Raw genomic sequence first — 14,853 nt, forward strand, 5'->3', positions numbered from 1 at the left:
ATATTGCTACAAATTTGTAAGGCAGTCATATAGGATGGATTTTATTTAGTAATAAGTCTCCTTTTTTTTCTTAATTTCTACCTGTGTACTCTCTTTCTGTATGTATTCAGGCAAAGGACACATTTTTGGACAGAGTCCTATAACATGTCACAAGTTGGGTTCTGGGGGCACACCTTTTGCTTTAAAACTCTAAGATGACATTTATATTGCCTGCTGAAAAAAATTTGGAATAGATACCCACAAACTCACGAACTTCACTTGGAAGCATGGAGGTGGTTAAGAAAGCATGTTTCACCCAGGTGTGACAAAGACCTGCCTACTAAGTCCTGTCCTGGATTCTCCTGGGTCAGCCTCCACCATTCAGCTTCATTTTATTGAAGCTAAATAAACAACATTAAACACACCCATTTTCAAATGTAAAACAAAAGAACGAAAAAGCCAAGACAGGTGTTTCTCACTTCTGCTGGGATGCCATATGGACAACAAGCAGGCTACCGAACTACTCAAGAGCAAAATTATAACTTAAGAAAATTCATCCAAAATCAAAAGGAAACACACATAAAAATGAGAGTCCTTGTCTTTGAGTGGTGGTGTGATGGGTGATTTTTTTTAAAACTCTTTATACCTTTCTGTATTTGCCAAATATTTAGTAATGAATTGGGCTTCCCCTGTGGCTCAGTTGGTAAAGAATCCACCCACAATGCAGGAGACCTAGGTTTGATCCCTGGGTTGGGAAGATCCCCTGGAGAAAAGAAAGGCTACCCACTCCAGTATTCTGGCCTGTAGAATTCCATGGACTGTATAGTCCATGGGGTCACAGAATTGGACACAACTGAGCGACTTTCACTTTTTTAGCAATGAATATATGGGATTCCTTGGTGGCCCAGATGGTTAAAGAATCTGCCTGCAATACAGGAGACCGGGTTTGATCCCTGGGTCAGGAAGATCTCCTGGAGGAGCACATGGCTATCCACTCCAGTATTCTTGTTGGAGAATCCCATGGACAAAGAAGCCTGGTGGGCTACAATCCACTGGGTTGCAAAAAGTTGGACACAACTGAGCAACTAACACACACTTTTATCAATGAATATATATTGTTCACACTAGGGAAGAGGATGTTCCCACTGGGGAAAAAGAAAGTTGATAAAACAATTATTCCAACAGTTAATTTTAACTTTAGAAAATCCTCTTCTTTTTTCATTCATGTGCTAAGTTGACTATAGTAGGTAATTCAAAACACTGCATATAAAACAGTCTAATAACTATTACAAAGCAACACATGAACAGGTACAAAACATACAAAAAATAAAGCAATATTGTTACAGGGGCCATAAAGAAAATAAAATGAAAATAACTACATGTGGTTAATGCGGTCTTAAATAAGTAGCTGAGGGAGACAGATGCAGTGTCATCCCCAACTCTCAGGGAGTCAGGACCATGGCCAGGGCAAGGGGCAACCACAGCACTTCCAGCACCGAGCATCTTGTGTGGTGCGTCATGTAAAGGCCTTGTTCTCTATCTCTTTCCTAAGGCTAGGAGCCTGTGATCGAGGAGACTGTGCCTGTTTAGCACACTCATCAGTGCTCAGGATGGACATAACTGTTAAATAACCGATTAATCACATATTACCTTAAAAACTCAAACAGAATTAGAGTGGATTAAAGTGGTGCTTTAATCAAATGCCAATGCAGGAGACTTAAAGAGACATGGGTTTGATTCCTGGGTCAGGAAGATCCCCTGGAGAAGAAAATTGTAACCCACTCCAGTATTTTGGCTAGAGAATCCCACAGACAGAGGAGCCTGGCGGGCTACCGTCCATGGGATCACAAAGAGTCAGACAGGACTGAAGTGACTTAGCACACATGCAAAGTATGATAGGCCCCAAAATACTGAAGTATAATTTTTTTAAAATGCTAAAACCTCTGTATAATGTTTGGGCTTCTCAGGTGTGTGCATGAAGTGTGAAAGTCACTCAGGCATGTCCAACTCTTTGCGACCCCATCGTCTATACAGTCCATGGAATTCTCCAGGCCAGAATACTGGGGTGGGTAGCCTTCCCCTTCTCCAGGGGATCTTCCCATCCCAGAGATCAAACCCAGGTCTCCCTCACTGCAGGCAGATTTTTTTACCAGCTGAGCCACAAGGGAAGCCCAAGAATACTGGAGTGGGGCTTACCAGGTGCCTAGTGGTAAAGAATCTGCCTATGATGCAGGAGATGTAAGTTCGATCCCTGGGTTAGGAAGATCCTCTGTAGGATTGTGTGGAAACAACTCTAGTACTCTTGCTGGGATAATCCCATAGACAGAGGAGCCTGGCAGGCTCCAGTTCATGGGGTTGCAAAGAGTCAGACACGACTGAAGTGACTAAGCACTCACGCATGCTTGTGCAGAACTTGAAAGGTGTAAGCACCTATTTGTTTCTGCTAAGTGGAGCTTAGTTTTTCGGTAATACAAATTATTACCCTTTTGTAAAGCACTTTAAGAGAATAATCAGAAATCCAATGAGTACTGTAAAAGTTCTTAGATAAATCCATGCTCTCTATCAAAAAAAAATTAATTTCAAATGAGCACTTTATCAGAAGTATGGAGATGTTATTGTGTCACTTGGAGATTCTCCCTAAAATTTGTATTTTAAAGCGTTTAATTATGTTAAAGTCATTCTCAAAAGTGACTTCTCTGCACTTCATCTTAACAAAATAAAGTTCTAAGTCTTGCATTTTTCAACAGAAATAGTGATACAAATTAGCTGTAAAGCATGACTCATTTCCCTGTGTCATTAATGTCAGTTCTATTATTAAACAGATTCATTTCAGCAGGAAGAAAGGATTCACTGGGTGTTTAAATGAATTATGATTATAGATGTTTGGTGTGCCATTAACATGAAACTGGAGTAAACCATATATTCCTAAGCAGCCCTGAGAAGCTTCAAAGTCTATATTTCTTTTTACAACTTGATAACACACCACACAGTGAAGTTTCAGTTTATCCCGTAAGTTACCCTGATACAAACCCAGATTATGGTTCCAAGATGTAAATCTCTCTGTTCTAAAGGCAGGCAAAAGTTGCAATAGGACGAGGATCTCCTTTCATCTTGAGAACTGCTAGAGTGTTAGGGGAAGTGATTTTTATAGTGACAGTTGTTAGAGCCAACAATATTGAAAAAACACAGCTGAGATATCCTCTGTGCTGGGCTCCAGGACAGCAGCTGAGAATTACCTTCAAATGTCTTCAAGGCCCATCTTCCCGTTTGAACTTAGGAGCTACACTCATCTCTGTCCTCAACCATCTCTGTCAACACTCTCCCCAGGAACCTTACAGGTGAACACATCTGTCCACAGGTGACAGGCGAATCCCAGACCTGACTGCTCCCTTAGGCTCCAGATCCATATAGTCAATCGGTTCCGACATCTTCCCTGGGTGACATCTTCCCTGGGTACCTTTCTTTCTTGACCTTTAATATTACGAGTTCATTCCCTTCTTAGGATCTTGACACTAGTTGTTCATCTACTCCTTTCTTACATGTTACGACCTTACAGAAGTCTTCCAGACTGCTGATAAAAAACAACAACAACACCCTGTCTGCCGTGCTTAATTCTCTAACCTGGTTTTATTTAACCTATATCACTTACCATGCTGTAAAATAGCAAAGGTATTTATTTACTTGTCACGGCTTGTACCCCCCTCACTAGAATGGAAACCCCTCAAAGGCCACCAAACAGTATTCTAATTTACCAGTGCCCTTATCATAGTGCTTAGTACATATCCCCACTGTCTTGGATAGGACTCATGTCTCATGTTCTTCTCTTGTGTTTTATTCTCTCTGTGTAATCACAAAGGAGAAATATCTATGGACCCATCTCTATGCCTTCATCCATCCATCCATCCATCCACCCATCCATCCATCCATCCATCCACCCATCCATCCATCTATCCATCCACCCATCCATCCATCCATCCATCTATCCATCCATCCATCCACCCATCCATCCATCTATCCATCCATCCATCCATCCATCCATCCATCCATCCATCCACCCATCCACCCATCCATCCATCTATCCATCCATCCATCTGCTCACCTCTTTGCCTTGCCTTTCTTCTCACTTCACAATACCCATCTACAGTTCCCTGATCCCACAGGAAGTGGGGTTCAGGATCTTTCAACCTCAGTTTCTGAACTTTAGCAGAATTTATAATAAAGACTTGATATATTTAGCCCAGGGCATGGCAGGCAACAGGGCCACCTGGAGACGAAGGTTGAACATGTGTTAAATGCACTCCTGGCCCACCTTTTGAGTCTATTTAAGGTAATAAAAGGTCAATCTGGCTCACATTGACATTTGCAGAAGAACAGGAGCTGTAGGAAAACATAATAATCCTGTGCCCCAACGTGAACTATAAGAGGCTTTCCAATACCTCAGTAAAAACAGTGTACTTAAAAAATGGAAGCTTCTGAATACAATGCCTTGAGAAAATGTATTTTGTGAAGGTATGTTGGGAACAGCCATTGAAATTCAAGGTGTTAGAAATATTTAGCAGCAAAAAAATAATCTTGGACTGTTAGAAAGTAAACATTTAAAACCATGTGAAGATGATGTGGATACTGTACAAATTGACACACATTTATTTCATTAAAATGCTAAAAAATGGTAATAATATATCCAGCTCAGAAAAATATTAGTTTCAATTTGTGTGAAGAGCCATAAAAAAAAAAAAAATCAGAACATCTAAAACAATACCAACTTCTAGTAGTCTTTTATTTGTCTTTTCCCTAGGGAGTCACTTTTAATCAAGCCTTCCTAGATATCACAATTGAAGTACAGTATTCCTCTTTTATTTCCTCCCAGAAATCCACCCCCCCAAAATGTGACTGGAAAAAGAGCCCATACTAAGTCAGCCCTTTTATTATTTTCTCAATAAGTTTCTTCACTGGTTCCTTTCGTTTGTTTATAAAACACATGCACACAAAGAAATCAGTCAATGAGGTCTAAATAAACACATTTCTTAAATGTATAAAATGCTGCTGGAATGTATAATGGACCCTAGGTCTTAAGGATTTCATAGGAACAGTAACCTCGGTTCCCCGTGACCTCTCTCCATAACTGTAGGAGGGTGTAACAAAAGGCAATACCTATAACAATGTACACTTCTAAGTGGAAAGAACTTAGCACTGATCTGAAAGTGTGTTATCATTGGTTACATTATCAAAACCTATCTTCTGTTTGTTTCAGGGGTGTGTGTGTGTGTTAGTCGCTCAGTTGTGTCCAACTCTGCAACGCCATGGACTGTAGCCGGCCAGGCTCCTCTGCCCATGGATTTTCCAGGCAAGAATACTGGAGTGGGTAGCCATTCTCTTCTCCAGGGGATCTTCCTGACCCAGGGATCGAACCCAGGTCTCCTGCATTGCAGGCAGATTCTTTACTATCTGAGCCACCAGGCAAGCCTCAGTTGTAACCATCCTTTATACCAACCAAGAAAGCAAGCCTTAGTTGTAACCATCCTTTACACAAACCAAGAAAGTAATTCCTGTCTCTGCAAAGGGCACGATTTTGTTCATTTTTTGGCTGAGTAATATTCCATTGTATATATGTACCACATCTTCTTTATCCATTCCTCTGTCAATGGACATCTACACTGTTTCCATGTCCTGGCTATTGTAAATAGTGCTGCAAGGAACACTGAGGCGCACGTATCTTTTGGAATTATGGTTTTATCCAGGTATAGGATGGACACAAAGCGGGGGAAAAGGAGGGGTGGGATAAAATGGGAGATTGGAAATTGACATAAACACACCAGTATAAATAAAATAGATAACCAATGAGTACCATGTATAGCACTGAGGTGGGGAAAAAAGAAGGTACAATATGTCTGCAGGACATATGTTAAGATAACCTGAAAAATGCATTCCAATATACATTAGATGCTGACAAATACTGTTTGACTCCAGTTATATACCAGATAACTAGAACAGTCAAATTCATAGAGTCAGAAAGTACACGGGTAGATGTCAGGAGATCAGGAATGCGGGGAGGAAGGGGGATGGGGAATGGGCAGTTAGTGTTTGATGGGGCCAGAGTCTCAGTTTAGAAAGGTGAAAAATTCACGACATGGATGACGGTGAGAGCTGCATACAACAATATGAGTATACTTAGTGCCACTGAACTGTACAGCTAAATATGGTTAAAACAGTATGCTTTATATTATGTGACTTTTATCATAATTAAAAACATTAAAAGTCATTCATATGAAATGTAAACAAAATAAACTGTTTGGGTCTCCCTCAAATAATGTTATTATTTTGCAATGATACGATATTAAAATCAAAGATAACAATTTGTTTCTTTAACTCGAATCATTAATGATTTTATCAAGTCACGTATTCCACATGTGATATCTTACTCAGGATGGTCAAGGGTTCTTGTGCCAAATTTCTGAGGAATAGTATTCAGGATCCCATGGTTTTGAAGAGAGTTTATGCTCTTTTCCATTTAGGTTTCTTGTCCTAACTCTACTACGTACAAGGTGTAACCTGCTAGATGGGAGTAAATCTATTCTATAAACACAACACAGAGTGTAAAATAGTGTGAAGACACTGTCTTAATAATAGGGTTCTGAATTAGGCCTTTGAGGATGGACCAGATGTGACTGATTTTTCAGGAATACCTTTAGATGTGAGTGTACAAGAAGTGGCCAATTGCACAAACAAATGCTTTTGTAACAAAGCAATGTTCGTGTCACTTTCGATGTCTAGAGGCTGATGCTTTCTGCCTGGCATTAACAGACATGGAAATTGTAGACATAGGGTATTCTTTTAATTTTCTTTTGTGTCATTTTCCTGCTGAGATTTGTTTTTAAAGAAATATTCAATTATATGTATAAGTGGTTCCCTCCTTAGTTCTTTTGCCCTGTGAACTTTTCTGCATCAGACACTAACACTCAAAGTAACTCTTCTGTGACAAATCCAGTCTTTAATCCAGCCATTAACAAATATTTCAATTTCCTGCCCAGTAAGGCTGTCAGCACGCCAATATGCAGTTTCAATAACATCATTACCCTCTTTTTACTGTCTTATTTGCACTCTATTTGAATATTTTATTCCAACTTGAACTCATTCTATAAGTTTATGAAAAACAGAAAAATCGAAGTCTCCATGGTAGCGACAAAATGCTTATCTAATAAGCGGAATACAATCAAGGCAAAGATGGAATTATTAGGTATGCCAAATGAGGCAAATCTTTAGTTTTAGCCAGATGATCACTGTACATCTATTCCACTGGGAAGGAAAAGAACAAAATTTTTAAATGCATAAAAATGCTATAACTGTATTGTTAAACACTGTATTTAATATTAAAGTATAAGTGGAAATCATATTTATTACATATTTTGGCTGTTAGAGAATAAAATTTCCCTTGTAATTTATATTTTTAATATAATTTTATTTTACAGAGTTTTAGAAACATATAATGTGGAAGGGTAGAGACTTGAAATGATGGAGAAAGATGACAGATGGAAATGAAGACAGATTTTAAACAGATGAACAAAAACCATTATTTTATTGAACCCTCAAATAAAAGTGATCACACAGAATTTCAGAGCAGAATGACACACACCAGTGATCAAGTATTCAAGCCCTTCATGGCATCACTGAAACACTTGAGAGGCCGAGAGAATTTAAATACTCTGGCCATACATCAGTGTCTCTTTTGCTGTCTCGTACACCGGGTTATTGTTACCATCTTTCTAAATTCCATATATATGCGGATGTATAGAACAGTCTTATGGACTCTGTGGGAGAGGGAGAGGGTGGGAAGATTTGGGAGAATGGCAATGAAACATGTAAAATATCATGTAGGAAACGAGTTGCCAGTCCAGGTTCGATGCATGATGCTGGATGCTTGGGGCTGGTGCACTGGGACGGCCCAGAGGGATGGTATGGGGAGGGAGGAGGGAGGAGGGTTCGGGATGGGGAACACATGTATACCTGTGGCGGATTCATTTTGATATTTGGCAAAACTAATACAATTATGTAAAGTTTAAAAATAAAATAAAATTGGAAGAATAAAAAATAAATAAATAAATAAATACTCTGGCCAAAATCACCACTAACTCAGGTCTGATAATGTCCAAATTCACAAATTATTAGCAAACATACAGTATCTGCTGGGATCTTCAGAGAGCATGAAGGGAATACTAACAGACAGACAGAAGCAGGGATTGGGCGTGCAGGGCAGAGAAAAGAGGAGAGGAAGGAAAGAGAGAGGGGCAAAAAAAGAGAGAGAAGACCGAGGCAAAGAAAGAAGGGGCAAGAAGGAACAGTAAGGGGCAAAGAGGGGTCAGAAATGCTAAGACAGGACAAAAACGTTAAAGGGCAGTAAGAGACTAAAAAGCAAAGGAAGGGCTGAGACTGAAAGAAATAATAAAAAATTAAAAAGGAAATCATTGGGGAATGCTGTCAACAGTTCCTAACTTTAAAAACACCTTAACTTTATTTGACTTTTCTCAAACAATTCAGGAGTTACATTTATTTGAGAAAGACGTAGATTAAAAAAAAAAAAAATCAGGAAACAGCTGTTGAATGAGTCAGATGAGACTGAGCATTTAGAGGAACTCGCTGTTCATAGTGAAGCCATCATCGCTGTGCGTGTATACAGATGACAGTCAGACACCCTATGGTGAGCAATTCTATCATGGCCATTGAGGTGGAAGATGCCACACTGTAGTGCTCTGAAAACTGCCTTTTCTTCCCCAAGTGAGTAATGCTTATACAATCTGAGAAGCAATGGAATAATAAATAGAGACCTAAAACTCTCCGAAATGAAAGCTGGATAACAGAAGTGGAAATAATGAGGTTCCAGTGACACTCTGGGGAGATCTTAGCTAACGTTATTTTATTGAACCCTCAAATAAAAGTGATCACAGAGAATTTCAGAGCAGAATGACACACATCAGTGATCAAGTATTCAAGCCCTTCATGGCATCACTGGAAAACTTGAGAGGCCAAGAGAATTTAAATACTCTGGCCAAAATCACCACTAACTCAGGTCTGATAATGTCCAAGTTCACAAATTATTAGTGAACATATACAGTATCTGCAGGGATCTTTAGAGAGCATGAAGGGAATACTAAATAAAGGAACCTGATCCATTAATATCTGTTTGTACTCATTATTAGGTTCATAACAATGAACTTCCTGAGAGCCAAAAACGTTGCTAACCCCATATTCCCAGAGCAGAACACACTGGTGAGGGCATTATAGCCAATATATGTATGTTTAATAAATGCATAGAGCACAAGCCTGAACAGGAACTAAAGAGCCTCCTGATGAGGGTGAAAGAGGAGAGTGAAAAAGATGGCTTGAAACTCAACATTCAAGAAACTAAGATCATGAAATTCAGTCCCATCGCTTTATAGCAAAGAGAATGGGAAATATGGAAACAGTGGCAGATTTTCTTTTCTTGGGCTCCAAAATCACTGAAGATGGTGACTGCAGCCATGAAATTAAAAGACGCTTACTCCCTGGAAGAAAAGCTATGACCAACCTAGATAGCATATTAAAAAGCAGAAACATCACTTTGCCTTCAAAGGTCCATGTAGTCAAAGCTATGGTTTTTCCAGTAGTCATGTATGGATGTGAGAGTTGGACCATAAAGAAGGCTGAGCACCAAAGAATTGATACTTTTGAACTGTGATGTTGAAGAAGACTCTTGAGAGTCCCTTGAACTGCAAGGTGATCAAACCAGTCAACTCTAAAGGAACTCAACCCTGAATATCCATTGGCAGGATGGATGCTGAAGCTGAAACTCCAATACTTTGGCCACTTTATGCAAAGAGCTGACTCACTGGAAAAGACCCTGATGCTTGGAAAGTTTGAAGGCAAAAGGAGAAGCGGGTGGCAAAGGATGAGATGGTTGGATGGCATCACTGACTCAATAGACATGAATTTGAGCAAACTGTAGGAGATAGTGGAGGACAGGTGTGCTACGCGGTCCATGCGGTCATAAAGAATCGAACACGACTTAGAAAATGAACAACAGGGGCACAGAAGCACAAAATTATAACCTTTACACATCATGAGTGCATAACTTTTGTATTAGATTCTTTAAAGCATGCTGCTCAGACTTCCCTGGGGGCCCAGTGGTTAAGAATCTACCGTGTTGTGTAGGGACACAAGTTTGATCCCGGGTAAGAGGACTAAGATCCCACATGCCGCGGAGCAACTAAGCCCCACAAATAGAGAGTCTTTACACATCAATAAAGGATGACATAGAAAAAAGATCCCGCATGCTACAACTAAGTCCCACAGCAGCCAAAGAAAGAACGCCATTGAAAAAAAATTTAAATATAGGCTGCTGCTAGAAATATGGAGGTTACACCAGACCCTACGCCAGTCCTTGAGAGACTGCCCACTACCACCGTACCTACACCAAGGATGGGCTCAGCCTACAAATTATTTGACACACAGCTCAGAAGATGAATGCCCTGTACCTCTAGGGGACATCCGGCTTCACTCTTAAAGACAGTATGAAAAATAAAACACAAACTGGGTAGTAATTAGATGTCCCCCGAGGAAAAGGTTCCTTGTATTAGCCACAATCATGTGACTCAAGCAAGTCCCAAAGTAGATGTGTCCAGCGGGTGAATATCCCTTATCTTTGGATCATCTCTCCAGCCCAGGTGCATCTTCCTCACAGCATCCAACTGCTCAAAACATCTTTTGCCTCCCTCAACCCCTGTTCCTAACCTCTTACATGCGCTAGCCTCTCAACTCCTCAAAAACCCTCCTTTCCTAATGGAAGTTAACTGGCTCCCACTCAAATTCACCTCCATGCATCCCCATTCCACCATTCCCCACCTTCAGGATCAGCCACCCAGAGTACTCATCTCCCAGCTGGCAGATGCTGATCCCCTTTGGAGCCCGGCTCTACTTTGCAGGGTGGTAGGAAGGAAGAGTCACCTGAAGGCTCTGGCATGTTTGCTCAGAGAAATGTTGGTGGATTTAATTCTTGATGGAGCTTAGGTGATATCTGTATAAAATTTAACCCATGGTATCCTTAAAATCCATCATTTAGAATTGTGTTTCCATGGTGGTGGCAGTGGTGGGGGGGGGTGGCATTCTGATATTCAATAAATTCACCAACAAAGTCCTAAAATACCTCGCACTTCCAAGTTAGAAATAATTAAACAATCAAAAGTATATTTAAAACATTGTGTTTCACAGACTCTGTGAAATTGTGAAACATCCCTGGAACACTTACACTTGGCAAGTTACATAGGGAGAGACATGAACTTACCTAACTAGCTATACAAGGACAACTTGTAAGTTTACAAATAATTAGTTAAATTAAGCTAAGTGTGGGGCCTTTTCAAAAGGTCTCCTCCTACCAGATTTATATTATGGAGGAGGCCTGATTTACTGGAATCACATTTTCAGCACAAGGTTCTCCAAACTCGAAGGATCCTTCCTTTCCCAGCCTGGAAACTCACAGTTGTGTGATGCAGTGGACAGGAAGCAGGAGGTGAGTTGTTACAGGGTGACTAAGTCACGATCAAGAAAAGCTCCACCACAAACTGTAAGGAGTATGGTAGCAGGAGGGGATATAATAGAAAGAATAATAAATTAACTAACCCATCCCAAGGAGTTTAGTCAGTTATGGTTAAAGCAACAACCTCCAAAGAGTGATCACAAAAAAACATCACTGAGTCAGCAGCAAGAGGTGTGGTTTGTCTTCCTGTGTGCAATCCCTTTCAGCAGTTGTTCAATGGGTGATGCTTCCCACAATACATTCCGAGCATCTGGGGTCTAGAAGGCACCAACTTGAAAGGCAGGATCCACCCAGCCCCTCAGGCAGGCTCTACTGGGTGCAGCCAGCTTCCCTCACAGGTGTGTATACCACCTGGGCCTTAAACTCAAAACCAAGGGACGCAATTTTGACTGGAAGGTGTGTGGGGGCCTCTGTCACTCCGGGAACAGTAGGAAGACAGGGAGAAATCAAACAAAACCAAGGGCCCAGCCCACCCCTGCCCGATCTGGTTTCACACCACTCCCCCTTCTTTGGTTATTCTGGAAGACCAAAAAGACCAGCTTTCTCTTTCCTCACTGTTTCCTAGCCTATTTCTTGTCAAGTCTGATTCAGCATCAATCATGGACTTCCCTGGGGTTCTCCCTGTGTTGGGGATAACACAAGGGAGAGGGGAGGTGCCTGGCGGTAACCTGGCAGAAGAATCTCCAGGGGAATCTGGAAAAGAGCCCTGGGACATCCAGCCTCCTCTCGACTACTGGCCACCAGCACGGCTCTTTTCTACTGTTCCGGCCTCCTTGGCTCTTGAAGTGAAGTGAAGTGAAAGTTGCTCAGTCGTGTCCGACTCTTTGCAACCCCATGGACAGTCCATGGAATTCTCCAGGCCAGAATACTGGAGTGGGTACCCTTTCCCTTCTCCAGAGGATCTTCCTGACCCAGGGATCGAACCCAGGGTCTCCCACATTGCGGGCAGATTCTTTACCGGCTGAGCCACCAGGGAAGCCCTAAGACTTTAGCTCTTAACTCCACTTTATAGCCGCATCCCTCTGGGCACAGTCCCAGGCAGACCTGTGCTCCCAGACCGCCAGCCTCTTCTCTATAAAGCACTGTTGTCTTCACTCACCCGTAATTCCAACGTCTGACACACACATGTTACCTGCTCCTCACCACCCCCACGCCCCATGGAGGTAATCATTCTCCCAACAGGACACAAAGAACAGGCCTAACGTCTCCATGCGACTCGCCAGCAGTAATCGTCTCTCCTCTGAGGGCCACCAGCACCCTCAGCAGCGGTTCTCAGAATCTGATAGGAAGCAGAACGACCCGGCGAGCTTGCCAAGGTCACAGACCCAGGGGCCGGGAAACTCAAAGTTTCTAAAGTCTGGACCCCTCTGAGAGCAGAGGCGGGACCCACACAAACGGGAGAGGGTGTCCAGGCAAACTTGGATTTTCCTTTTTGAGCTCGGTTCCCCACGCGGGATCTGAAGTACACCCACCGGCTGTACAGCCGCGGCTCCCGCACACGCGCCCCTCCGGGACCCCCCGCGCCGTGGACCCCGGAGCCACGAGGAAACGGGATCCAAAGCCCACCGCGGGCGGCGCGGGTCCCTGGGGCGGCCGAACGCGGGCCGCCAGAGACGGAACTTTGCAAACTTCCTAACCCGCGCGCCCAGGAAAGAAAAGCAGAAAAGCGAGGACCCGACTCTGCACGCCCGCAACCGTCCCATCCCGCGCGCGCGCCCTGCCCTCCCGGCCGCCCGGGGGTGTCGGCGGTCCCCGCCCCCGTCGTCGCCCCGCACCCTCCAGGGAGGATCGGGAGCAAGGACCCCACTCACCGGCCGGGAGCGCCCCGCGCCGTGCACAGCCGCGCCCGCGCCGAAGGTTCGCGTCCCAGGAGGCCCAGGGCGCAGGAGGCGGGGAGTCACCTGCGCGTCGGGCGGCGGAGGGCAGCGCGGGCCCGCCCGGGCCGCGCCTCCCGGGCCCAGGTGCAGCGCCGGCGAGGGCGGGGTGGGGACGGGTTGCAACAGGTCCCGCGCCGGGTCGCACCGCAGCGCGCGCAGCTGGCCAGCGTCCCGGAACCTGTCCGAACTCAGACATCCAGCCCTCGGCCGGCAAAGTAGAAAACCCTTCTTTTTCTGTCCGCCCTTGGGGCTACCCAGCCTCGACAGGTCCCGGCATCCGGGCCCGGGTGAGCAGACCCCCCGGAGGCCGGCGGCGCTCACCTGGCCGGGGGTGAGCGCGCGGGGGGGCGGACCCCCTCCCCGGTGCGCTCCCGGCTCAGGAATGCGGCAGGGGCGGTGCGGTGGGAGCCGGACTAGGACCACCCCCGGGGACCCGGCGGACTCGGCTCCCCGGAGATAATTCTTATCAGCAGCCGGCCTTGCAGACCCTACCCCGCCGCCCGCCCGAGTGTATCCGGACTTGGAGGGGAGCAGGCAGTAGAAAGGTGTCAGACAAAGTGCTTGTGAAGTCACCTTTTTGGAAGAGAGAAGAATTTTAAGTATTTCAGAGATGTGGGACTGTCTTTGGATTGTCCTGCCTACTGACTTGGAATGAAAGGAAGGCCTGAGCGAAAAGCAGGTCACTCGGTGGGGTGCCATGGAGCAATGTTGTGGACCGGACCGAGAGACACTCTCGTTTGGTTTGAATATAATTGCAGCAATTAATAAAACGAATTTTATATTTTCTCGTCTACATCTCAGTAAATCTGTTTCGAGTGTTTCTGATAAGTGTATCATTGCGTTGTCTTCAAGGTCTAGCCATTTGCCATAAATGTTTAAAATGCATCCCAGTAGGGAGAAAAATGAATCTTTAGGAAAAAATAGGCATATTTTGAACTTCTGGCGGGATGTGTCAATTATCATAAGCTGGCATTGACTTTTTAAATGACTTTTATGGTTATTTTGCCCGAAATAAATAACTTGAGGAAAATGTTAAACTTTTGAGATTTGAGTTAGGTCCTCCTGAATGATGAGTAGATGCAGGCGAATGAAATTTACATTTTCTAGATGTTGAAACAGAGCAAAAGACAAAGGTGGAAACTAACAGTAAGTCCCACCACATTGCAAAGCTAAGCTTCCAGATTGTGCTATTTGTGATCTGTAGTCTCTCTTCTTTAACAGCAAGTGGAGAATATTCTTGTTTTACACATTTAACTTCTTTCTTCTCTTTCTGCCAATTCCAATGTTTCACCTTTTAATCTTTTTGCAATTCTGCTCTTCATTTTTCACATGCAATCTTCTGACTCACTCAATCCATGTTCTCTGTGTGGATTTTCATTTACTGTGAGCAGCTGGTTTAGTCCCTAAGTCATGTCTGACTCTTGCGACCCCATG

General features: G+C 43.5%; 1 protein-coding gene across 1 annotated transcript in view; it reads right to left on the reverse strand.

The window, feature by feature from the left end:
- The window catches only part of SACK1B (scaffolding CK1 anchoring protein B), a 96,651-nt gene extending 83,241 nt beyond the window's left edge, over positions 1-13,410 (reverse strand). The window contains exon 1 of the mRNA XM_086371000.1: positions 13,354-13,410. The gene's annotated coding sequence lies outside the window, so the exon portion shown is untranslated. The remainder of the gene's footprint in view (positions 1-13,353) is intronic.
- Positions 13,411-14,853: the final 1,443 nt, after the last annotated feature.

The sequence above is a fragment of the Bos grunniens genome, chromosome 23 (genome assembly GCF_055505025.1).
Source record: "Bos grunniens cultivar Pamir isolate PY7600 chromosome 23, Bosgru_T2T1.0, whole genome shotgun sequence".
NCBI lineage: Eukaryota > Metazoa > Chordata > Mammalia > Artiodactyla > Bovidae > Bos > Bos grunniens.